Source organism: Sciurus vulgaris (assembly GCF_902686455.1).
Source record: "Sciurus vulgaris genome assembly, chromosome: 17".
NCBI lineage: Eukaryota > Metazoa > Chordata > Mammalia > Rodentia > Sciuridae > Sciurus > Sciurus vulgaris.
Genome location: NC_136478.1, coordinates 71,942,866 through 71,966,822, shown reverse-complemented (window position 1 = coordinate 71,966,822; position 23,957 = coordinate 71,942,866). Strand labels below are relative to the sequence as shown.

Below are 23,957 nucleotides of genomic sequence, written 5' to 3'. Positions count from 1 at the left end.
TCCTTTGTGAAGTGACCAACACTCACAATGGCACAACAGTTAACTAAGGCTGTTAGCACTTCTCCTTTCAGAAGTGATAAGCAGTCAACATGGCACAAGAGTAAATTACAAGTGTTAGCACTTCTCCTTTGTGAAGTGATCAGCAGTCACAATGGCAAAACAGTGAACTAACAGTGTTTTCACTTCTCCTTTGTTAACTGATCAGCAGTCAAAATGACACAACAGTGAACCAACAGTGTTAGCACTTCTCCATTGTGAAGTGAACAGCACTCACCATGGCACAACAGTGAACTAACAGTATTAGCACTACTCCTTTGTGAAGTGATCAGCAGTCACCATGGCACAACAGTGACCTAAGAGTGTTAGCACTTCTCCTTTGTGAAGTGATCAGCAGACACAATGGCACATAGTGAACTAACAGTGTTAGTACTTCTCCTTGTGAAGTGATCAGCAGACACAATGGCACAACAGTAAACTAACAGTGCTGGCCCTTCTCCTTTGTGAAGTGACCAACTGTCATAATGGCACAACAGTTAACTAAGACTGTTAGCACTTCTCCTTTCAGAAGTGATAAGCAGTCACAATGGCAAAACAGTAAATTAACAGTGTTTCCACTTCTCCTTTGTTAAGTGATCAGCAGTCACAATGACACAACGGTGAACTAACAGTGTTAGCACTTCTCCATTGTGAAGTGAACAGCAGTCACCATGGCACAACAGGGAAGTAACACTATTAGCACTACTCCTTTGTGAAGTGATCAGCAGACACCATGGCACAACAATGAACTAACAGTGTTAGCACTTGTCCTTTGTGAAGTGATCAGCAGTCACCATGGCACAACAGTGAATTAACAGTGTTAGTTATTCTCATTTTGAAGTGATCAGCAGCCACAATGGCACACCAGTGACCTAACCGTGTTAGTACTTCTCCTTGTGAAGTGATCAGCAGTCACAATGACACAAAAGAGAACTAACAGTGTTAGTACTTTTCCTTTGTGAAGTGATCAGCAGAAATCATGGCACAACAGTGAATTAACAGTGTTAGTTCTTATCCTTTGTGAAGTGATCAGCAGACACAATGGCACAACAGTGAACTAACAATTTTAGCACCACCTTTGTGATCAGCAGTCACCATGGCACAACAGTGAACTAACTGTGTTAGCACTTCTCCTTTGTGAAGTGATCAGCAGACACCATGGCACAACAGTGAACTAACAGTGTTAGTACTTCTCCTTGTGAAGTGATCAGAAGTCACAATGACACAACAGTGAACTAACAGTGTTAGCACTTCTCCTTTATGAAGTGATCAGCAGTCACCATGGCACAACAGTGAACTAACAGTGTTAGAACATCTTCTTTGTGAAGTGAACAGCAGACACCATGGCACAAAATGAAATAACAGTATTAGTACTTCTCCTTTGTGAAGTCATCAGCAGACAAAATGGCAGAACACTTAGAACTAAGAGTGTTAGCACTTCTCCTTTGTGAAGTAATCAGCAGAAACAATGGCACAACAGTAAACTAACAGTGTTAGCACTTCTCCTTTGTGAAGTGCTCAGCAGACACAGTGCCACAACAGTAAACTAACAGTGTTAGCACTTCTCCTTTGTGAAATGCTCAGCAGACACAGTGCCACAACAGTGAACTAACAGTGTTAGCAATTCTTCTTTGTGACGTGATCACCACTCACCATGGCACAACAGTGAATTAACCCTGTTAGTACTTCCCATTTGTGAAGTGATAAGCAGTCACAATGGCACAACCGTGAAGTAACAGTGTTAGCACTTCTCTTTTGTGAACTGATCAGCCATCACAAGGACACAACAGTGAACTAACAATGTTAGTACTTGCCCTTTGTGAAGTGAACAGCAGTCACCATGGCAAAACAGTGAACTAACAGTATTAGTACTTCTCCTTTGTAAAGGGATCAGCAGCCACAATGGCACAGCAATGAAATAACAGTGTTAGCATTTCTCCTTTGTGAAGTGATCAGCAACAGTGAACTAACAGAGTTAGTCCTTCTCCTTTGTGAAGTGATCAGCAGAAACAATTGCACAACAGTGAATTAACAGTGTGAGCACTTCTCCTTTATGAAGTTATCAGCACACACAATGTCAGAACAGTGAACTAACAGTGTTAGCACTCCTGCTTTTTGAAGTGATCTGCGGCCACAATGGCACAAGAGTGAACGAAAAGTGTTCCTACATCTCTTAGTGAAGTGATCAGCCGACCCAATGGCACAACAGTGAACTGACAGTGTTAGCACTTCTCCTTTATGAAGTGATCAGCAGTGAACATGGCACAACAGTAAACTAAGAGTGCTGGCCCTTCTCCTTTGTGAAGTGACCAACACTCACAATGGCACAACAGTTAACTAAGGCTGTTAGCACTTCTCCTTTCAGAAGTGATAAGCAGTCAACATGGCACAAGAGTAAATTACAAGTGTTAGCACTTCTCCTTTGTGAAGTGATCAGCAGTCACAATGGCAAAACAGTGAACTAACAGTGTTTTCACTTCTCCTTTGTTAACTGATCAGCAGTCAAAATGACACAACAGTGAACCAACAGTGTTAGCACTTCTCCATTGTGAAGTGAACAGCACTCACCATGGCACAACAGTGAACTAACAGTATTAGCACTACTCCTTTGTGAAGTGATCAGCAGTCACCATGGCACAACAGTGACCTAAGAGTGTTAGCACTTCTCCTTTGTGAAGTGATCAGCAGACACAATGGCACATAGTGAACTAACAGTGTTAGTACTTCTCCTTGTGAAGTGATCAGCAGACACAATGGCACAACAGTAAACTAACAGTGCTGGCACTTCTCCTTTGTGAAGTGATCAGCAGTCACAATGGCACAACAGTGAACTAACAGTGTTAGTACTTCTCCTTGTGAAGTGATCAGAGGTCACAATGACACAACAGTGAACTAACAGTGTTAGTACTTCTCCTTGTGAAGTGATCAGCGGTCACAATGACACAACAGTGAACTAACAGTGTTAGTACTTCTCCTTGTGAAGTGATCAGAGGTCACAATGACACAAGAGTGAACTAACAGTGTTAGTACTTCTCCTTGTGAAGTGATCAGAGGTCACAATGACACAACAGTGAACTAACAGTGTTAGTACTTCTCCTTGTGAAGTGATCAGAAATCACAATGACACAACAGTGAACTAACAGTGTTAGTACTTCTCCTTGTGAAGTGATCAGAGGTCACAATGACACAACAGTGAACTAACAGTGTTAGCACTTCTCCTTGTGAAGTGATCAGAAGTCACAATGACACAACAGTGAACTAACAGCGTTAGTACTTCTCCTTGTGAAGTGATCAGAAGTCACAATGACACAACAGTGAACTAACAGTGTTAGTACTTCTCCTTGTGAAGGGATCAGCAGTCACAATGGCACAACAGTGAACTGACAGTGTTAGTGCTTATCCTTTGTGAAGTGATCACCACTCAAATTGCACAACAGTGGACTACCAGTGTTAGCACTTCTCCGTTTTGAAGTGATCAGCAGACACAATGGCAGTACAATGAACTAACAGTGTTACTACTTCTGTTTGTGAAGTGATCAGCAGACACCATGGCACAACAGTGAACTAACAGTGTTAGCACTTCTCCGTTGTGAAGTGATCAGCAGTCACAATGGCACAACAGTGAACTAACAGTGTTAGCACTGATCGATTGTGCAGTGATCAGCAGACACTATGGCAGAACAATGAACTAACAGTGTTAGAATGTATCCTTTGTGAATTGAACAGCAGACACCATGGCACAACAGTGAACTAACATATTAGCACTTCTCCTTTGTGAAGTGATCTGCGGCCACCATGGCACAACAAGTGATCAGCAGACACAATGGCAGTACAGTGAACTAACAGTGTTAGCACTTCTCCTTTATGAAGTGATCAGCAGACCATGGCACAACAGTGAACTAACAGTGATAGAACCTCTTCTTTGTGAAGTGATCAGCAGACACCATGGCACAACACGAAATAACAGTGTTAGCACTTCTCCTTTGTGAAGTGATCAGCAGTCACAATGGCAAAACAGTGAACTAACAGTGTTACCAATTCTTCTTTGTGACGTGATCACCACTCACCATGGCACAACAGTGAATTAACCCTGTTAGTACTTCCCATTTGTGAAGTGATAAGCAGTCACAATGGCACAACCGTGAAGTAACAGTTTTAGCACTTCTCATTTGTAAAGGGATTAGCAGCCTCAATGGCACAGCAATGAAATAACAGTGTTAGCACTTCTCTTTTGTGGAGTGATCAGCAGTCACAATGACAGAACAGTGAACTAACAGTGTTAGCACTTCTCCTTTATAAAGTGATCAGCAGTGAACATGGCACAACAGTAAACTAACAGTGCTGGCACTTCTCCTTTGTGAAGTGACCAACTGTCATAATGGCACAACAGTTAACTAAGACTGTTAGCACTTCTCCTTTCAGAAGTGATAAGCAGTCACAATGGCAAAACAGTAAATTAACAGTGTTTCCACTTCTCCTTTGTTAAGTGATCAGCAGTCACAATGACACAACGGTGAACTAACAGTGTTAGCACTTCTCCATTGTGAAGTGAACAGCAGTCACCATGGCACAACAGGGAAGTAACACTATTAGCACTACTCCTTTGTGAAGTGATCAGCAGACACCATGGCACAACAATGAACTAACAGTGTTAGCACTTGTCCTTTGTGAAGTGATCAGCAGTCACCATGGCACAACAGTGAATTAACAGTGTTAGTTATTCTCATTTTGAAGTGATCAGCAGCCACAATGGCACACCAGTGACCTAACCGTGTTAGTACTTCTCCTTGTGAAGCGATCAGCAGTCACAATGACACAAAAGAGAACTAACAGTGTTAGTACTTTTCCTTTGTGAAGTGATCAGCAGAAATCATGGCACAACAGTGAATTAACAGTGTTAGTTCTTATCCTTTGTGAAGTGATCAGCAGACACAATGGCACAACAGTGAACTAACAGTGTTAGCACTTCTCCTTTGTGATCAGCAGTCACCATGGCACAACAGTGAACTAACTGTGTTAGTACTTCTCCTTTGTGAAGTGATCAGCAGTCAAAATGGCACAACATTGGACTAACAGTGTTAGCACTTCTCCTTTGTGAAGTGATCAGCAGACACCATGGCACAACAGTGAACTAACTGTGTTAGTACTTCTCCTTTGTGAAGTGATCAGCAGTCAAAATGGCACAACATTGGACTAACAGTGTTAGCACTTCTCCTTTGTGAAGTGATCAGCAGACACCATGGCACTACAGTGAACTAACAGTGTTAGCACTTCTCCTTTATGAAGTGATCAGCAGTCACCATGGCACAACAGTGAACTAACAGTGTTAGCACTTCTCCTTTGTGAAGTGATCAGCAGACACCATGGCACTACAGTGAACTAACAGTGTTAGCACTTCTCCTTTGTGAAGTGATCAGCAGACACCATGGCACAACACTGAACTAACAGTGTTAGCACTTCTCCTTTGTGAAGTGATCAGCAGACACCATGGCACAACAGTGAACTAACAGTGTTAGCACTTCTCCTTTGTGAAGTGATCAGCAGACACCATGGCACTACAGTGAACTAACAGTGTTAGCACTTCTCCTTTGTGAAGTGATCAGCAGACACCATGGCACAACAGTGAACTAACAGTGTTACTACTTCTCTTTGTGAAGTGATCAGCAGACACCATGGCACAACAGTGATCTAACAGTGTTAGCACTTCTCCTTTGTGAAGTGATCAGCAGACACCATGGCACAACACTGAACTAACAGTGTTAGCACTTCTCCTTTGTGAAGTGATCAGCAGACACCATGGCACAACAGTGAACTAACAGTGTTAGTACTTCTCCTTTGTGAAGTGATCAGCAGACACCATGGCAGAACAGTGAACTAACAGTGTTAGCACTTCTCCTTTATGAAGTGATCAGCAGTCACCATGGCACAACAGTGAACTAACAGTGTTAGTACTTCTCCTTGTGAAGTGATCAGAAGTCACAATGACACAACAGTGAACTAACAGTGTTAGTACTTCTCCTTGTGAAGTGATCAGAGGTCACAATGACACAACAGTGAACTAACAGTGTTAGTACTTCTCCTTGTGAAGTGATCAGAGGTCACAATGACACAACAGTGAACTAACAGTGTTAGCACTTCTCCTTTATGAAGTGATCAGCAGTCACCATGGCACAACAGTGAACTAACAGTGTTAGAACATCTTCTTTGTGAAGTGAACAGCAGACACCATGGCACAAAATGAAATAACAGTATTAGCACTTCTCCTTTGTGAAGTAATCAGCAGACACAATGGCACAACAGTAAACTAACAGTGTTAGCACTTCTCCTTTGTGAAGTAATCAGCAGACACAATGGCACAACAGTAAACTAACAGTGTTAGCACTTCTCCTTTGTGAAGTGCTCAGCAGACACAGTGCCACAACAGTGAACTAACAGTGTTAGCAATTCTTCTTTGTGACGTGATCACCACTCACCATGGCACAACAGTGAATTAACCCTGTTAGTACTTCCCATTTGTGAAGTGATAAGCAGTCACAATGGCACAACCGTGAAGTAACAGTGTTAGCACTTCTCTTTTGTGAACTGATCAGCCATCACAAGGACACAACAGTGAACTAACAATGTTAGTACTTGCCCTTTGTGAAGTGAACAGCAGTCACCATGGCAAAACAGTGAACTAACAGTATTAGTACTTCTCCTTTGTAAAGGGATCAGCAGCCACAATGGCACAGCAATGAAATAACAGTGTTAGCATTTCTCCTTTGTGAAGTGATCAGCAACAGTGAACTAACAGAGTTAGTCCTTCTCCTTTGTGAAGTGATCAGCAGAAACAATTGCACAACAGTGAATTAACAGTGTGAGCACTTCTCCTTTATGAAGTTATCAGCACACACAATGTCAGAACAGTGAACTAACAGTGTTAGCACTCCTGCTTTTTGAAGTGATCTGCGGCCACAATGGCACAAGAGTGAACAAAAAGTGTTCCTACATCTCTTAGTGAAGTGATCAGCCGACCCAATGGCACAACAGTGAACTGACAGTGTTAGCACTTCTCCTTTATGAAGTGATCAGCAGTGAACATGGCACAACAGTAAACTAAGAGTGCTGGCCCTTCTCCTTTGTGAAGTGACCAACACTCACAATGGCACAACAGTTAACTAAGGCTGTTAGCACTTCTCCTTTCAGAAGTGATAAGCAGTCAACATGGCACAAGAGTAAATTACAAGTGTTAGCACTTCTCCTTTGTGAAGTGATCAGCAGTCACAATGGCAAAACAGTGAACTAACAGTGTTTTCACTTCTCCTTTGTTAACTGATCAGCAGTCAAAATGACACAACAGTGAACCAACAGTGTTAGCACTTCTCCATTGTGAAGTGAACAGCACTCACCATGGCACAACAGTGAACTAACAGTATTAGCACTACTCCTTTGTGAAGTGATCAGCAGTCACCATGGCACAACAGTGACCTAAGAGTGTTAGCACTTCTCCTTTGTGAAGTGATCAGCAGACACAATGGCACATAGTGAACTAACAGTGTTAGTACTTCTCCTTGTGAAGTGATCAGCAGACACAATGGCACAACAGTAAACTAACAGTGCTGGCACTTCTCCTTTGTGAAGTGATCAGCAGTCACAATGGCACAACAGTGAACTAACAGTGTTAGTACTTCTCCTTGTGAAGTGATCAGAGGTCACAATGACACAACAGTGAACTAACAGTGTTAGTACTTCTCCTTGTGAAGTGATCAGAGGTCACAATGACACAACAGTGAACTAACAGTGTTAGTACTTCTCCTTGTGAAGTGATCAGAGGTCACAATGACACAAGAGTGAACTAACAGTGTTAGTACTTCTCCTTGTGAAGTGATCAGAGGTCACAATGACACAACAGTGAACTAACAGTGTTAGTACTTCTCCTTGTGAAGTGATCAGAAATCACAATGACACAACAGTGAACTAACAGTGTTAGTACTTCTCCTTGTGAAGTGATCAGAGGTCACAATGACACAACAGTGAACTAACAGTGTTAGCACTTCTCCTTGTGAAGTGATCAGAAGTCACAATGACACAACAGTGAACTAACAGCGTTAGTACTTCTCCTTGTGAAGTGATCAGAAGTCACAATGACACAACAGTGAACTAACAGTGTTAGTACTTCTCCTTGTGAAGGGATCAGCAGTCACAATGGCACAACAGTGAACTGACAGTGTTAGTGCTTATCCTTTGTGAAGTGATCACCACTCAAATTGCACAACAGTGGACTACCAGTGTTAGCACTTCTCCGTTTTGAAGTGATCAGCAGACACAATGGCAGTACAATGAACTAACAGTGTTACTACTTCTGTTTGTGAAGTGATCAGCAGACACCATGGCACAACAGTGAACTAACAGTGTTAGCACTTCTCCGTTGTGAAGTGATCAGCAGTCACAATGGCACAACAGTGAACTAACAGTGTTAGCACTGATCGATTGTGCAGTGATCAGCAGACACTATGGCAGAACAATGAACTAACAGTGTTAGAATGTATCCTTTGTGAATTGAACAGCAGACACCATGGCACAACAGTGAACTAACATATTAGCACTTCTCCTTTGTGAAGTGATCTGCGGCCACCATGGCACAACAAGTGATCAGCAGACACAATGGCAGTACAGTGAACTAACAGTGTTAGCACTTCTCCTTTATGAAGTGATCAGCAGACCATGGCACAACAGTGAACTAACAGTGATAGAACCTCTTCTTTGTGAAGTGATCAGCAGACACCATGGCACAACACGAAATAACAGTGTTAGCACTTCTCCTTTGTGAAGTGATCAGCAGTCACAATGGCAAAACAGTGAACTAACAGTGTTACCAATTCTTCTTTGTGACGTGATCACCACTCACCATGGCACAACAGTGAATTAACCCTGTTAGTACTTCCCATTTGTGAAGTGATAAGCAGTCACAATGGCACAACCGTGAAGTAACAGTTTTAGCACTTCTCATTTGTAAAGGGATTAGCAGCCTCAATGGCACAGCAATGAAATAACAGTGTTAGCACTTCTCTTTTGTGGAGTGATCAGCAGTCACAATGACAGAACAGTGAACTAACAGTGTTAGCACTTCTCCTTTATAAAGTGATCAGCAGTGAACATGGCACAACAGTAAACTAACAGTGCTGGCACTTCTCCTTTGTGAAGTGACCAACTGTCATAATGGCACAACAGTTAACTAAGACTGTTAGCACTTCTCCTTTCAGAAGTGATAAGCAGTCACAATGGCAAAACAGTAAATTAACAGTGTTTCCACTTCTCCTTTGTTAAGTGATCAGCAGTCACAATGACACAACGGTGAACTAACAGTGTTAGCACTTCTCCATTGTGAAGTGAACAGCAGTCACCATGGCACAACAGGGAAGTAACACTATTAGCACTACTCCTTTGTGAAGTGATCAGCAGACACCATGGCACAACAATGAACTAACAGTGTTAGCACTTGTCCTTTGTGAAGTGATCAGCAGTCACCATGGCACAACAGTGAATTAACAGTGTTAGTTATTCTCATTTTGAAGTGATCAGCAGCCACAATGGCACACCAGTGACCTAACCGTGTTAGTACTTCTCCTTGTGAAGTGATCAGCAGTCACAATGACACAAAAGAGAACTAACAGTGTTAGTACTTTTCCTTTGTGAAGTGATCAGCAGAAATCATGGCACAACAGTGAATTAACAGTGTTAGTTCTTATCCTTTGTGAAGTGATCAGCAGACACAATGGCACAACAGTGAACTAACAGTGTTAGCACTTCTCCTTTGTGATCAGCAGTCACCATGGCACAACAGTGAACTAACTGTGTTAGTACTTCTCCTTTGTGAAGTGATCAGCAGTCAAAATGGCACAACATTGGACTAACAGTGTTAGCACTTCTCCTTTGTGAAGTGATCAGCAGTCAAAATGGCACAACAGTGATCTAACAGTGTTAGTACTTCTCCTTGTGAAGTGATCAGGAGCCACAATGGCACAACAGTGAACTAACAGCGTTAGCACTTCTCCATTATGAAGTGATCAGCAGATACAATGGCACAACAGTGAACTAACAGTGTTAGCACTTCTCCTTTGTGAAGTGATCAGCAGTCACAGTCACACAACAGTGAAATAACAGTGTTAGCACTTCTTCTTTGTGAAGTGATCAGCAGTCACAGTGACACAACATTGTACTAACAGTGTTAGTACTTCTCCTTTGTGAAGTGAAGAGAAGTTATCATGGCACAACAGTGACGTAACAGTGTTAGCACTTCACTTTTGTGAAGTGATCAGCAGCCACAATGGCATAACAATGAACTCACAGTGTTAGTACTTTTACTTGTGATGTGATCAGCAGCCACAATGGCACAACAGTGAACTAACAATGTTAGCACCACCTTTGTGATCAGCAGTCACCATGGCACAACAGTGAACTAACTGTGTTAGTACTTCTACTTTGTGAAGTGATCAGCAGTCAAAATGGCACAACATTGGACTAACAGTGTTACCACTTCTCCTTTGTGAAGAGATCAGCAGTCACCATGGCACAAAAGTGAACTATCTGTGTTACCACTTCTCCTTTGTGAATTAATCAGCAGTCAGAATGGTACAACAGTCAAATAACTGTGTTAGCACTTCTCCATTGTGAAGTGATCAGCAGACACAATGGCACAACAGTGAACTAACAGTGTTAGCACTTCTCCTTTGTGAAGTGATCAGCAGATACAATGGCACAACAGTGAAGTAACAGTATTAGCACTTTTCCCTTTTGAAATGATCAGCCACTGACTGGCACAACAGTGTGACCCCAGCAGCTTGGGAGGCTGAGGCAGGAGCTTCTCGAGTTCAGAGCCAGTCTCTGCAAAGCGAGGTATTAAACAACTCAGTGAGACCCTGTCTCTAAGTAAGATAGTAAACAGGGCTGGGAAGTGGCTCAGAGGTTGAGTGCCCTAGAGTGCAATTCCCAGTTACACCCTAAAGGACAGTCTGGTTAGAGTGAATTTGGACCAATAGCCATTCACCCAAGAGCTACACAACCTCCGTGGAACAGTGTACTCCTTGGCAACCCCTGTGTGTCCCCTCGCCCCCTGTGCATGCTCTCTTTTCTTTTCACTGGAATGAATCCTACTCTTTTGCACTCACTCTTCCTTATCTTTTCGATGTTTCAAATTTACAAGACAAGTACCCAGAAAAAAGAGGGTGAGCTTTCCACATCTGCTGTAGCACCAGAGGGCACAGCCCACCTTTAAGAGCTGCACACCCCACACAGGGGAGCAGAGAACCTGGCTTTGCCGACTGCAGCCTCGGTCCTCGGCCCTGATTAAATGCTACAGTAAAAAGGCCTGAGGCCCTTTGTGAGGAGCAAAGTTAAATGTGTGACATTCTGTGACGTACAAAAAATAACTTGAGTGCTCTGTGCTTTAATGAGGTAACGATGTGGTGTTGCCCCGAGATAAGATTGATGTTGCCCCAAGGTGGAGACACGTGCAACTGACCCCGAGAAGAGAACTAACTTCCCTGGGACCAAGACCGGCTGGCAGGGTCTGATAAGAAGGGTTGAAAAGGACTCAGGATGAGCCCAGCTCCAGTCCCCGTTTTACACCAGTGACGCCAGTGTTGTGCCAAGCCTGAAGGGTCTCACTGACTTGCTCGTTGCTCCATGGACCATCCATCATCCTGACCGTGACCGAGACGTTCCTGTGGGAGTGACAGCGGAGCTGCCCGTGTGCATCCTGCCTGAGACGCCTCCGCCCGGCCTGCCTCCCAACTGTCCTCGCCCATCGGGACTCCGGCCGGAGGGAGCTCCCCAGCGAGACCTCCTGAGCTGTCTTCCTGACTGAGATCTGGGAGCTGCTGCCCTTCGACTCAAGACACGTCACACGGAGTGGACCTTAGGAACGGGTCTCAGTAAGGAGTGAGTCTTCTTTACTCAGGGCTTATAGTAATTTAGTGATTCAGTTGTGTGTGATATTGGTGTGACTAAAGTTAGAATAACTACAAATAATTGTGTGATCAGCATCAAAAAAAAAGCCAATTGATTTTGGACCACATTTACTCTCGTTGACTCCTCCTTGCAGCTCGTGACTCCATCCACCAGCAGAAACGAACTTCCTCACAGACCTTTGCAAACTCCTCCTCAAACCACATTCTAAGGCTTCTAAATCACAAGGTCAATACGATTTTTCATTTCACAATACAGATTTGCCAGGTTTGAGTCACTGTGACTAAAATACCCAACAAGAACAATTCAGAGGAAGAAAAGAGACAAGCAGAATCTGAGGGCATTGACCACCAGACCAGCCTCACCAAATGTAAGTCCTACAACTAGAAGTGAAAGATCACCCCATCGAGACTTGTGAAAGTAAGTCACACTAGCAAGGCAGGTGTGCAAAAGGGAAAGAAAGCAACCACAGCAGCCACAATGGTGAACAAGAAAAGAAAAGGTATTTAAAAAGAACCAGAAGAAAATCAACACAATGACAGGCATAGTCACTACCCATCAGTATTTCCCTTAAGGCCGGGGGCAGAGAGCTTCGTGGTAGAACCCTGGCCTGGCATGCATGAGCCCTGGGTTCGATTCTCAGCACTACCCAAAGAAATGAATAATTCCCTTCAACATGAAAGGACTAACTCTCCAATTTAAAAGGTAACGAGGGCTGGGGCTGGGGCTCAGGGACACCCTTACCTCCAGGAGGTCCTGTCCGTGGGTTGGACCATTCCTTGTCTACACGATCTGAAATGCTTCCGTCCCCAGGTCTCGAGGAAACTGAAAGAAGTAGTTCACCAACACATGGTGGGACTGGGACTTGGGCCTTCCTGGAAGACCAGGACAGACCCTCCCGTGTCCTTCCTCTCCCAGGGCACGCGGTCCCGGGCTTCGCTGCAGGTAGACCTGGAGGTGCAGAGAGCCAGCAGGTCGTGAGGGTGCAATCAGCATTTGGGACAAGGGTGGAGTCTGGTGACCCCCGTGTCCTGAGGGTAGGGAGACACAGGTCCTCGTGGTGGCAGCAAGGGCAAAGGGGTGCTCCGGCACCTGAGGGCAGAGGCAGTGCTGCTCGTCATGCTGCAGAGCCAGGAAGACCCAGCCGGGGGAATCGGAGCCCGGGAACTTGGCTGCCCGGTCCCTGTCAGTGGGGCCATAAGAAGCAGACCCACAGGAAAGTCTGGTTCCCACCTGCTTCTGTGTCCTCACCTTCAATACCCAGCACGTCCCAGCTCATCACAACGCGTGTGGGACTGTCACACACGAGAACCCCTCCCCCGGTGACCGGCCTCCTCCTGGACTCAGACCCCACAGGCGGCAGGGAGCGTGGTCTCCCTCCAGGCTCCTTCCACAGGGAGTGTGGCGGGGACCTGTCCTCTCAGATCAGGACAGAGTTACAGAAAAGGGGGTGTTTCCTGGGGCAGGAAGCCACACAGAGCAAAGGAGATCTCCAGGGCAGCCCGAGCCAAGACAGTCCACACAGGGCCTCCCGTGGGACAAGTCCCTGGGGCCTAGGTGGGTCATCATGTCCACAGCCGGAACAGAATTGAATCTCACCTTTTAACTGTGAAAGAGAACCCTGAAAACCTGTAATCCCCATGTGTCCAACCACCTCAAAAATAATCACGGTGGCCATGTCTTCAGGCCTGCACCGACCAGCGGCCACCTGGTTACGGACCCCACCACTTAGCTGAGAACGCAGCTCTCCCAACAGCACTGTGTTAACATGAGCAAACCAACCTCACACCCAGCACGGAGAGCTGCTTCCAAGTCGACACAGCACCTCCTCCGCATGGCCGATACGGTCTGTGGAAGCAGGAGGCCCGGGGCAGGCACGGAAGGCAGGGAGCCCAGCGGTGAGGAAGTCCGACCACCTCTTCAAGACCTGATAAAGTCAGACAAAACGGAGATGCGACAACCGAGGTCACTAAGTCCACAGGATCCTTAGGGATTATTCTCAATAAGTTGGAGAACTGGATGAATTCCTAGGCATGCAAGACTCACCAAAATTGAACCAAGATGATGTAGAAAATCTAAACAGACCATCAACAAAGAGAATGACACCTAATAAGAAGCCTTCCAAAGTGAAGAGCTGAGGACGGGGATCTCAGCCGAGTTCCACCAGACTCTTCCTGAAAAATGCACAGCAATCCTCCTCAAATTATTCCATGGAATGAAAGGGAACAACGCTGTTGAACTCATGCCAGGAAGCCAGCCTCGCCCCAATACCAACACAAGACAAGGACAGGTCAGGAGAAAACTGCAGAGCATACTGTTGATGGACACAGACACAAACATCCTCCAGATACCAGCAGGTCGCATTCAACAACAAATCAAGAGACTGCACATCAAGGTGGCTTCATCCCAGGGACACATGGATGCTCCAGCGTAGGCAAAACAATAAATGCAATTCACCACATAAGTAGAATTAAGGACGAATTTTTAAAATCACATGGTCATCTCAATAGATGCTGAAAAAGCCTTTGGAAAAAGCCAGCGTCTACTCATGTTAAAAGCACACAAGAAACGGGACAGAAGGAATTTGCTGCACCATACAGGCTCTCAGTGATAACCCACAGCCATATCATACTGAGTGGCGTGAACCTGAAGTATCCCCTCTAAAATCAGGAATAAGACACAGATGTCTCGCTCACCACTCCTATTCAACATGGGCCTTGAGATTTTATCCAGAGCAACCGTCAAGGGAAGGAAATAAAAGGGATACAAAGAGAAAAAGGACCAAGTCAAACTGTCCCTGTGTGCAGATGTAACCATCCTATGCTTAGAAGATCCTAAAAACTCCACCAGAAGACATTGAGATTTTTAGAGCTAAAAAAATGCAGCAAAGGAACACACAGAAGTTACACCAAAAAAAAAAAAAAAAATTCAATAGTTTTTCTATGCGCCAATAATGAATCTGCTCATGAAAAACATCATGTCATGACTCAGTGTGACCCAGTTGTCACCAGCCTTGGTAACCAAGGAACTGCCTCCACCACACCAGGAGATCACAAAAAAATTAGGCATACAAAGAACATACCTCAACATAACAAAGGCCATTATAATAAGCCAACAGCTAATATTGTATTAAATGAGAAAAGACTGAAAGCTTTCAGTCTTTCTATGATCTGAAGTAAGAAAATAATGCACATTTTTATTCAACATAGTGCTGGAAATCCTAGCAGAACAGTTAGACACCAGAAAGATAAGCTATGAAAACTGGAAAATAAAAGCTAAATCGTCACTCTTTGCAGATGTCATGATCTTAAATACAGAAAACACCAAAAACTCCACTTAAAAACCAACAAAACAGATGATTCAGCAAAGTTGAAGGATACAAAGTCGATATACAAAAATCAGTATTGCTACATACCAATCCTAAGTTATCTGAACCAAAAATCAAGAAAGCAATCCCACTTCTCACTACAAAAATTAAGATTCCCATGAATAAATTGAACCAAAGAGGTGGAACACCACTACAGTCAAACTTATGGAACACTGAAAGCACTTGAAGGAGGACACAAAGAAAGTGGAAAGACATCCATGTTCAAGGATCAGAAGAATCAGTATCATCAGAACCCCAAAAATGCCCGAGGCGGTTTACAGATTCCATGCAATCGCCATAAAGATGCTAATGGCATTCTTCCCAGAACTAGAAAAGTTAATCCTAAATCTATATGAAACCACGAAAAACCAAGAAGTACCAAAGCCATTGTGAGCAGAAAATAAATAAAAATAAAGCAGGGGGCATCATGGAACTTGACTTCAAAACACACTGCATGGTTGCAGTAAACTCCTTAGCAAGGCAGAGCATAAGAACAGACCCACGTACCCAATGGAAGAGAATGGAGCCTAGAAGCAAACCCACGTATCTGTGAACCAATTTTTGACCCAGGTGCTGAGAACATGCTTTGAAGAAAGCCCTCTTTGATAAATACTCCTGGCAAAACTGGTTATCCACGTGCAGGAGAACTAAGTTAGACCCCTCTCTCTACCAGTTACAAAGATGAACTCAAAACAGATTCAACACTTAAACGTGCAGTCAGAGACCATCGATTACTACATGACAACAGAGGAAATATTTCAGGACACTAGAATGAGCAGGAACTCTTTTTAAGAAGGATAGAAGTGCAAGGAAAAAAGGCTCACAAGAGGTACATGTGCTCATAAACTAAAAAGCTTCTGCATAGCAAATAAACACTGAGAATGCAGAGAGGAGGCTGCAAAATGAGGAAATATTTGCAATACAGACAGTTGACAAGGAACTCGAACTCAAGAGCAAGAGCCAGAGAACCCAGTTCGTAAATGGGAAATTCACCATTAGACAGTGTCAAAAGCGTGACAAACACCAACAGGGACATGAAGAGCTCAGCAGCACGAACCATGAGCGAGATGCTCACCAAGACCACAGCACAATGAGACCTTAGAGCGCTTTTGAGTTGCAGTTCTCTAATTGCCAGAGATGATGAAATACTTTTTCGTGTAAAATATGTTTCATCGTTCTTTAAAAGGGTTCAGGGTTTGGTTTTCAACCAGGCTACCTGCCTTTCACCAGTCTGACATCTCTCACCACGTCCACCTGGCCTCAGCTAGCAATACTTCATTAAATCCAAAAAAGAAAAATTGTTTTAATTTCAAGGGGAAAAATCCAGTTCTGAGAACAATTAACATTCGTCTAATTTAAAATAAAATGAGGACTGACGTTTTAAGGTTTTATATACCCTTCTCCTCACACAGAACCGGGAATGCAGTTCTCCCCACTAGGGCGGGCACTCCACCTCCCAAGCAACCCAAGTCAGTGTGCCAAACGGAGAAAGTTTGAGGGTACTGATCCAAAGAGTTGAAGGTCTACCTGAACTTAGAGGGTGTGATGTTGTGATCTTGAGTCTGCGTTAAAGGAATCTATTGTCTTGTTCAGAAATAAAAAGAATTTTGGATAGTGCCATCATTTTTTTTACTTTAAAATTCTAGAATAATGTCAAGAACCATCATTTGCTTTGTCTTCTGGGATGAGGGAAGACAGGATCTACAGATTTGTATTAAGAACAAGACCACTCTGGCAGCAGGATATTGACATTCCACGTAGCCAGCCGTGTCCGAGGTATCGTCAGCGAGAGCCCAGGTCCCATGCAGCTCCTGCTGGCCGAGCTGGCACTGCAGACCAGGAAGCCGATGGCTCTGTGCAGCCAACTCCAACATGATGAGGCGACTGAGCCGTACCTGAGCCTTAGAAGCCGGGCACTACTACGTGGTGTTCAGGTGAGAAGGGCCAAGAGCCCCTGAGGGTGCCCTCCACTCGTTCAGAACTGCCTCCTGTAAACCAGGAGAAAAACAGATTCTCTTTCTAAATCAGCACATCAAACCCAGCAGAGAATTTGCAAAAATGCACCACACCCCTTCCTGAGCTGCACAGGGGTGCAGCTCATTGGGGCGCCTGGCGCCTTCTACCCTGTTACAGCATTGCTGGTTCTGAACCAGCGATTTTTTTTTTTTTTTTTTTTTTTTTTTACTCTCAAAAAGAATCTAAGAAGAAAATAACACAGCCGTCAGTGGTTCAGCTCAACTGTTCACACAGGGACTAATTTGGAAGATGACCACCACAGGCTTTTCTCAAGACCTAGATATTGCGAACTTGCTGATGCTCCTCTGGCCATTTCTGAGAGTTCAGAGTACGGCCATGTCCTAAAGTAAAAGTCTTCAGCGAGCAGCCTCCCTGGCATCGAGAGAGAGGCCCGAGCAGTGCTGCGGCCACCACCTCGCCGTCCGCTGGCTCTCCGCCTGGACATGCTCAGCAAGGCTGCAGCTGTGCCCGCAGTCCTGGGGCACCCACCGAGCCGCCCCAGCTGGGAGAGAGAATTCGCCTCTCAGCCAAGATCCTTGAGAAGAAAAACCCCTCTTCAAATGCCGTTTCCCCACTAATTTACCAGAACAAAAGGCCTTGGCTCCTTTGCCCAATGTTAGATCAGGGCTTTGAGGAAAAGAGCCTAAGTGGACGCTCCATCAGTAAAGACTAAAACGCCTGCGAATTAATCCCTTTTTTCTTTTCTTGACATTTGCCTCACGTCGTAGAGGGGTTTCTTAGTCACCCTTTCCAATCATTCGTAAGAGGGGTCCAGGCGTGCGGGGCCCATCACCACCTGGATGCACAGGTAATCCGATTCACTGTTCCGGGGACGCCAAGTGGGTGAGCTGAGCTTCGCCTCCTCCTACCGGCCCCAGCAATGCCACCGGCCTGTCTGAAGCGGACCGGCATCTCAGCGGGCGCGCCCCGGGCCAGGCTGTTAGGATTGAGTGCTCCCTTCTTTCCGCCCTACAAACCGAGCGGCATCCCCGGCCTCCAGTCCAGGGTCAGTCAAAGCAAGGGAGACAGTAAAAGGCAGCCGTCGTGCGCTTGCTTACTTGATGCTTCATTTACTGGAGTCATTAAAAGAAATATGCTCACAAGTAAAAAAATTTAACAAGCCAGCCATTTCTGAGGCCAGCCTCGGTGTCCAGTCCTCGAGGCCACGCAGTCCTGGCGCACAGAGCCCCGACCTCACGCCGGCCACAACGCTGTTCCAAGCCCGTGCCCCTCGCTCAGCATCGCCGGGACGCGCGACGTATATTCCAGGAAAAACGCCGGGCCGGGGACAGGGCATCGAGGTCCAGCGGCGGTGGAGCGAGGCGCCTCTCTCCTCAGCCACCTCCGCGGCGGGGCGTGTATGTCCTGCTGCAGCCACTGCCCTGCGCGGCCGCCTGGCGCAGTGCCCCACCCCGCTGCCGCTCCAGCCGCTCCCAGACCGGCAACAGTCACAGCCCGGTGAATCGCGCTGCCTCCACCACCGCGGCCAGTGAACATTTTTTCATGGCTGCTGACGGGTTGTATTTCTTCTGCGAAGCGTCTGTTGGGTTCCTTAGTCTACTTATTGATGGGGGGTTGTTTTGTTCGGTGTGTATTGAGTTCTTACACACCCTGGAGATCAGTGCTCCATCTGAGGCGCGTGGTAAGGATTTTCTCCCATTCTGTGGGCGCTCTTCAAATTGTTTCCTTTGCTGAGAAAAAGCTTTTCAGTGTGAATCCATTCCATTTATTGATTCTTGATTTAACTTCTTGCACTTTAGGGGTCTTATTAAGGAAGTCAGCTTCTAGGCCGACATGGAAGATTTGGATCTTCGTCTTCTGGTAGGCACAAGTCTCTGCTCTAGTGCCTAAATCTTTGATCTACTTTGAGTTGATTTTTGTGCAGGTTGAGACATACAGATTTAATTTCACGGTTCCATATGGATTTCCACTTCCCAGGACCATTTGTCGAAGTGGCCATCTTTCTCCATTGCATGTTTTTGGCGCCTTTGTCTAGATAACGGTATTTATGTAGGTTTGTCTCTCCAGTCAGAATGGCAAAAAATACAAGCAATAATAATAATACAATTGGCATGGATGTGGGGAAAAGGCACACTCATACATTGCTGGTAGAGTTGCAAATTGGTGCAGCCACTCTGGAAAGCAGTATAGAGAGGCCTCAGAAAATTTGGAATGGACCCACCATTTGACCCAGCTATCCCACTCCTAGGTTTATACCCAAAGGACTTAAAATCAGCACACTACAGTGAAGCAGCCACATCAATGCTCATAGCAGCTCAGTTCACAATAGCTAAACTATGGAACCAACCTAGGTGCCCTCAACAGGTGAATGCATAAAGAAAAAGATGGTATATATATACAATGGAATATTACTCAGCCTTAAAGAATGAAATTATGGCATTTGCAGGTAAATGGATGGAACTGGGGAGTATCATGCTAAGTGAAAAAAGATATTCCCAAAATACCAAAGGCAGAATGTTTTCTCTGATAAGCAGATAATGATCCATAGTGGGGGGGGAGGGGAGGGAAGGGAAGAATGAAGGAACTTTGGATTATGCAGAGGGGAGTGAGGGGAGGGGTGGGGCAGTGGGGACGGGAAGGACAGAAGAATGAGACAATTACCCTGTACACATGTATGGAAAAAGTTTTAAATAAAAATATTTTAAAAAATAAAATGATATATCCTGTCCAGAAGAAGAAGAAAAGACCACAGTGAGGTCCCTCAGCCCAGTGAGAACGGCTGGTATCAGACGAGGTCAGCAGGAGCGGGCCAGACGGCAGAGCGGGAGCCCTGGCGGTGCTGGTGAGGGTCGCTGGGGCAGCCTTGGGGAAGGGTGGGAGGTCCCTCACCGAGGAGGACCAGAACCCCCCCAGCAGCCCCGCCCCGGCGCACACCCCGAGGAGGCGCACCCTGTGGAAGAGACACCCAGTCCCGGATCATCCACCACATCCGGAGCCCCACCCGCTGACGGTGGGAGAGAGCGGTGCGTGAGCAGTGGAACACGTCCAGCCGTTAAAGCAAGGGGCCCTGTCTGTGGCAGTGGGACGGAACTGGACGGCGTAGAAGCCAGGCACAGGAGGACCAGTCCCTCCTGGTCTCACTGACACGTGCACCCGAAATTGAGCTCACAGAAGTCGAGAGTGCAACGGTGCCTGAGCTGGGGACAGCGGGGAAGGGGCAGGGCTGGTCGGCTCCAGGGGTCCAAGCCCAGGCAGAAGCAGCCAGCTGCCAGGGCGAGGCACGGAGGAGCTGCCTACTGCATGCTTCGGAAAGCTGCGGGGAGCCGCCTTCCCAGCTGACGACTGTCTAACCGAGTTAAACCCTGCACACCCTACACATCCAGCCGCCGTCAGCTTCCTGCCGCTGTGAGCAAGAGCCCAGGAGGACAATCAGAGAAGGAGGGTTCGCTTCCAGGCTCACAGGGTCGGAAGTCTCAGCCCAGAGGGCAGCTCTGGGCCAGAGGTGAGGCAGAACGTCAAGGGGGAAGAGGGCGTGGAGGAAAGCAGCTGGGAACATGGCACCAGGAGGGGGAAGCAGGGGGAGGGGAGGAGAGGGGGGAGGGAGAGGAGGGGGAGGGGAGGAGGCAGAGGGACTCAAAAAAGCCATGCACCCTGCCTACCCACAGGTGACCCCATCCCAAGATTAATGTGCTGACCAGGTTAACCCGATCCTTCCACCTCTAACCCTCTTGCCGTGCCTCACGTGAGCTTTTGGAGGGACATCTCATATCCAAACCATGGCACCAACATCACTGGGACCCCACTAGTGCATCCATCTTGGGTTTGTACAAGTTGAAGGTTGAGAAGCTCTCACGCAGTCAGTCTGCAGGCACCTCAGGAGAGACCCACAGAACCCAGCCTGTGAACCAGGGGCCATGCCCGCCACCAGGTGCTGGGAGGGCCTGGACTGATCCTCATGCCGTTAGGTCCACTGGCAGGAAGCAGACTCCAGGAGGCGCCGCTGGGGACCAGTCTGGAGCGGAGAACAGCACCGGTGGAATCGTGTCCCCTCAGCTGTGAGGCTGAGAGCACCCGGGAGGCCTGAGGCCCCTCCCCGGCGTGAAGCCCACCGGAGGCTGTTGCCCTGGAAGGCTGGCTGCATTCCTCAGGGGTCTGAGGACGGCCCCCAGCCCTGCTCCCTGTCTGGCCCGCGCTCGGGCCCACTGACCCTAACCTGCCAGGAGGGCACGGCTGCAGGCCTGTCCCTCGCCCTTCAGAGGGGCCGACAGCCTTTGGCCTACAGACTCAGCCCAGAGACAGGCACGGGCGGGCCCCTGGCACTCGGCTGACCCTGGGCTGGCCCCTGTGGACAGAAGCCAGGAGGGAGCCCTGACCCGCCTCTAGCTGCAGTCTGCTGCTGCTCAGGAGCCGTGCCCTGCTCCAGCCGCGCCTCCTCCGGGAGCAGCAGGAGGACCCGGTCTGCCTCCTGGGCCTGCCTGAGAGAGTGGAGAAACTCCCAGGTGGCAGGCGAAGGCCCACCTGGGCACCTTCGTGAGACCCTGTCATAAAACGGCCGCGAAGGAGCCGCAGTGAACGCTCGGAATCCCAGCCAGGCGGGGGTTGGCGGAGGGTTCGCTCAAGTTCAGTCCAGCCCGGGCACCTTGGGGAGACGCTGTGGACAGAAGCTGGAAGGACTGGGAGGGATCCCAGTGGCGGAGCGCTTGCCAGCACACACGAGGCCCTGGGTTCAACCCCTGGTGCCTCAAAAAGAGATGGAGGAAGGAAAAAAATCTGGCACTGAATTTCTAAAATTCTAGGAAACACTGAAGCAGCCCAGGTTCACTCCAAGCTTTGCACTGTGTTCACAGAGCTGTGGCCACCATACTGCCTCCCTGGTAGATGTGCTTGCCCGTGGGGACGCCAAGTGACTGCGCCTGGGGACTCCTGTTCTGCTTCCGTGGCTCCTTGTGAGCCTCCGGCCTGCCCGTGGTTGGTCCCCAAGGTGCCTGCACTGGACACTCTGCCTGGTAGGAGGTGGGCGCCGGGTGAGGAAGAGGCTGTGGCCACGGACCCTCGGGAACCTTGACTGCCGCCTGGCTGGGGCGGGTGCTGTGCAGTGCTGGGCTAGGTCTCCTGAGGGTGGACTGTGACCAGTGGCCCCCATGCTTCCCCAGAAGAGCCCATCCACAGGCTCCTGCCACACGAGGCCGGCCAGGACCAGGAGATGCCTCCATGCTCTTCATCCCCGGACTGCCAGCAACGAATCCCCGAGGAGAACAGCCTTGGGCATCTCGTTACAGCGACTGAACACGGAGGCAGTCTGTGATGACCCAGGAAAGCGAAGCTCATGACAAGAAGGACTGAAACAGGGAAGGTGCCAGAATGGATGAGAGGCCCCGTCCTGAGATGCGAAACGCAGAGGAATGGGGAAGAAGCCTGGGGTCAGCGCAGCCCTGGGCCCACTCCCCAGTACAAACCAAAGAACAAAAAGAGCCCCCCAGCCGGGTGCTGATACTACAGAAGACACGTGAGGCACCCGCGAATACCTTCGTCAGGGCCACTCCACACTGCAGGGGTCACGGCCAGGACCCTCAGCCCTCTGTGCACCAGGCCAGCCGAGGCCCTCCCAGCCGTCAGGAAAAGGGTCACTGTGGTCCAGCCTCAGCACCTTGCAGGTCTACAGGCACCTGGCCTCTGGAGCTAGGTCCTTCCTGTGTGCTCTGTCCTGAGCCTGTTGGGGGTTCAGCAGCACCCCTGGGCTCAGCTGAGAAGCCAGCGGAAGCCTCACCCTGCAGCGGTGACAGGCGACCCTGCCTCCTAACAGTGACCTCCTCCTCCCGGGGACACACTGACCTGAGTGGACAGCTGTTGAGCCAGAGCTGCCTGTGATGACCTCCCTCCCCAGCAGCACACTATGGTCACCCCAGAACTCACCGGGCTTCCCCAGACAGATGCAGCCAAACACAGGACCTGGGTACGGGGCTCCTGCTCTGCCTGGTCTGAGGCCTGATCCTGTGGACAGACTGCGAGAAACCCACGCCAAGGCCACACCTGTGAAATGCGGCCTGTGTCGGGGCTTCTGCAGGTTCTGATGGAGCCCAGCACTGCCCTGGAGGGGTCAGCGGAACCGTCAGCAAGCTCCATGGCAGCCTGTGGGCTGAAACCCTCATGCCCACCTCCTAGGGCAGTCCCGGAGTGGAATTCACGAGCATGGATCCACCACGCAGCTTGCGTGGGCACTGCCAAGAGGAGACGTGCCTGGCAGGGGGGCGGGGCAAAGCCCTGGGGGAGGCCTGGAGGACTGCCTGGGCTACTTCTGGTGGAAAGTGGATCGCCCACCTAGAAGTCACCCCAGGTGGGGGCAGGAGGACGGTGCTCTGGGCAGGTCCCTTTGCTCCGGCACCATGACGTCCCCTGCAGGTTAGAGGGCCACACTGTGCCCAGCACCCCTCCTGTGAGCCTCCAGCCTCTAAGAGCATCCTCAGGGAGGACAGATGTCTAGACCAGGCAGTAAGTGCCAGGGAGGAGGTCCACACAGGGCGCCTGTAGGCGGGCGGGGCCACGCCTGCAGGTGCCTCCCTGGGTGCACACAGACCTGCAGGACAGGCCTCGCCCTGGCCACTCACAGCAGCTCCTCCGTGCGGCACAACAG

General features: G+C 48.0%; 1 protein-coding gene across 1 annotated transcript in view; it reads right to left on the bottom strand.

Moving 5' to 3' along the window:
• The window catches only part of LOC306648095 (protein C19orf12-like), a 30,531-nt gene extending 16,704 nt beyond the window's left edge, over positions 1-13,827 (bottom strand). The window contains exon 1 of the mRNA XM_079117839.1: positions 13,765-13,827. The gene's annotated coding sequence lies outside the window, so the exon portion shown is untranslated. The remainder of the gene's footprint in view (positions 1-13,764) is intronic.
• Between the last annotated feature and the right edge of the window lie 10,130 nt (positions 13,828-23,957).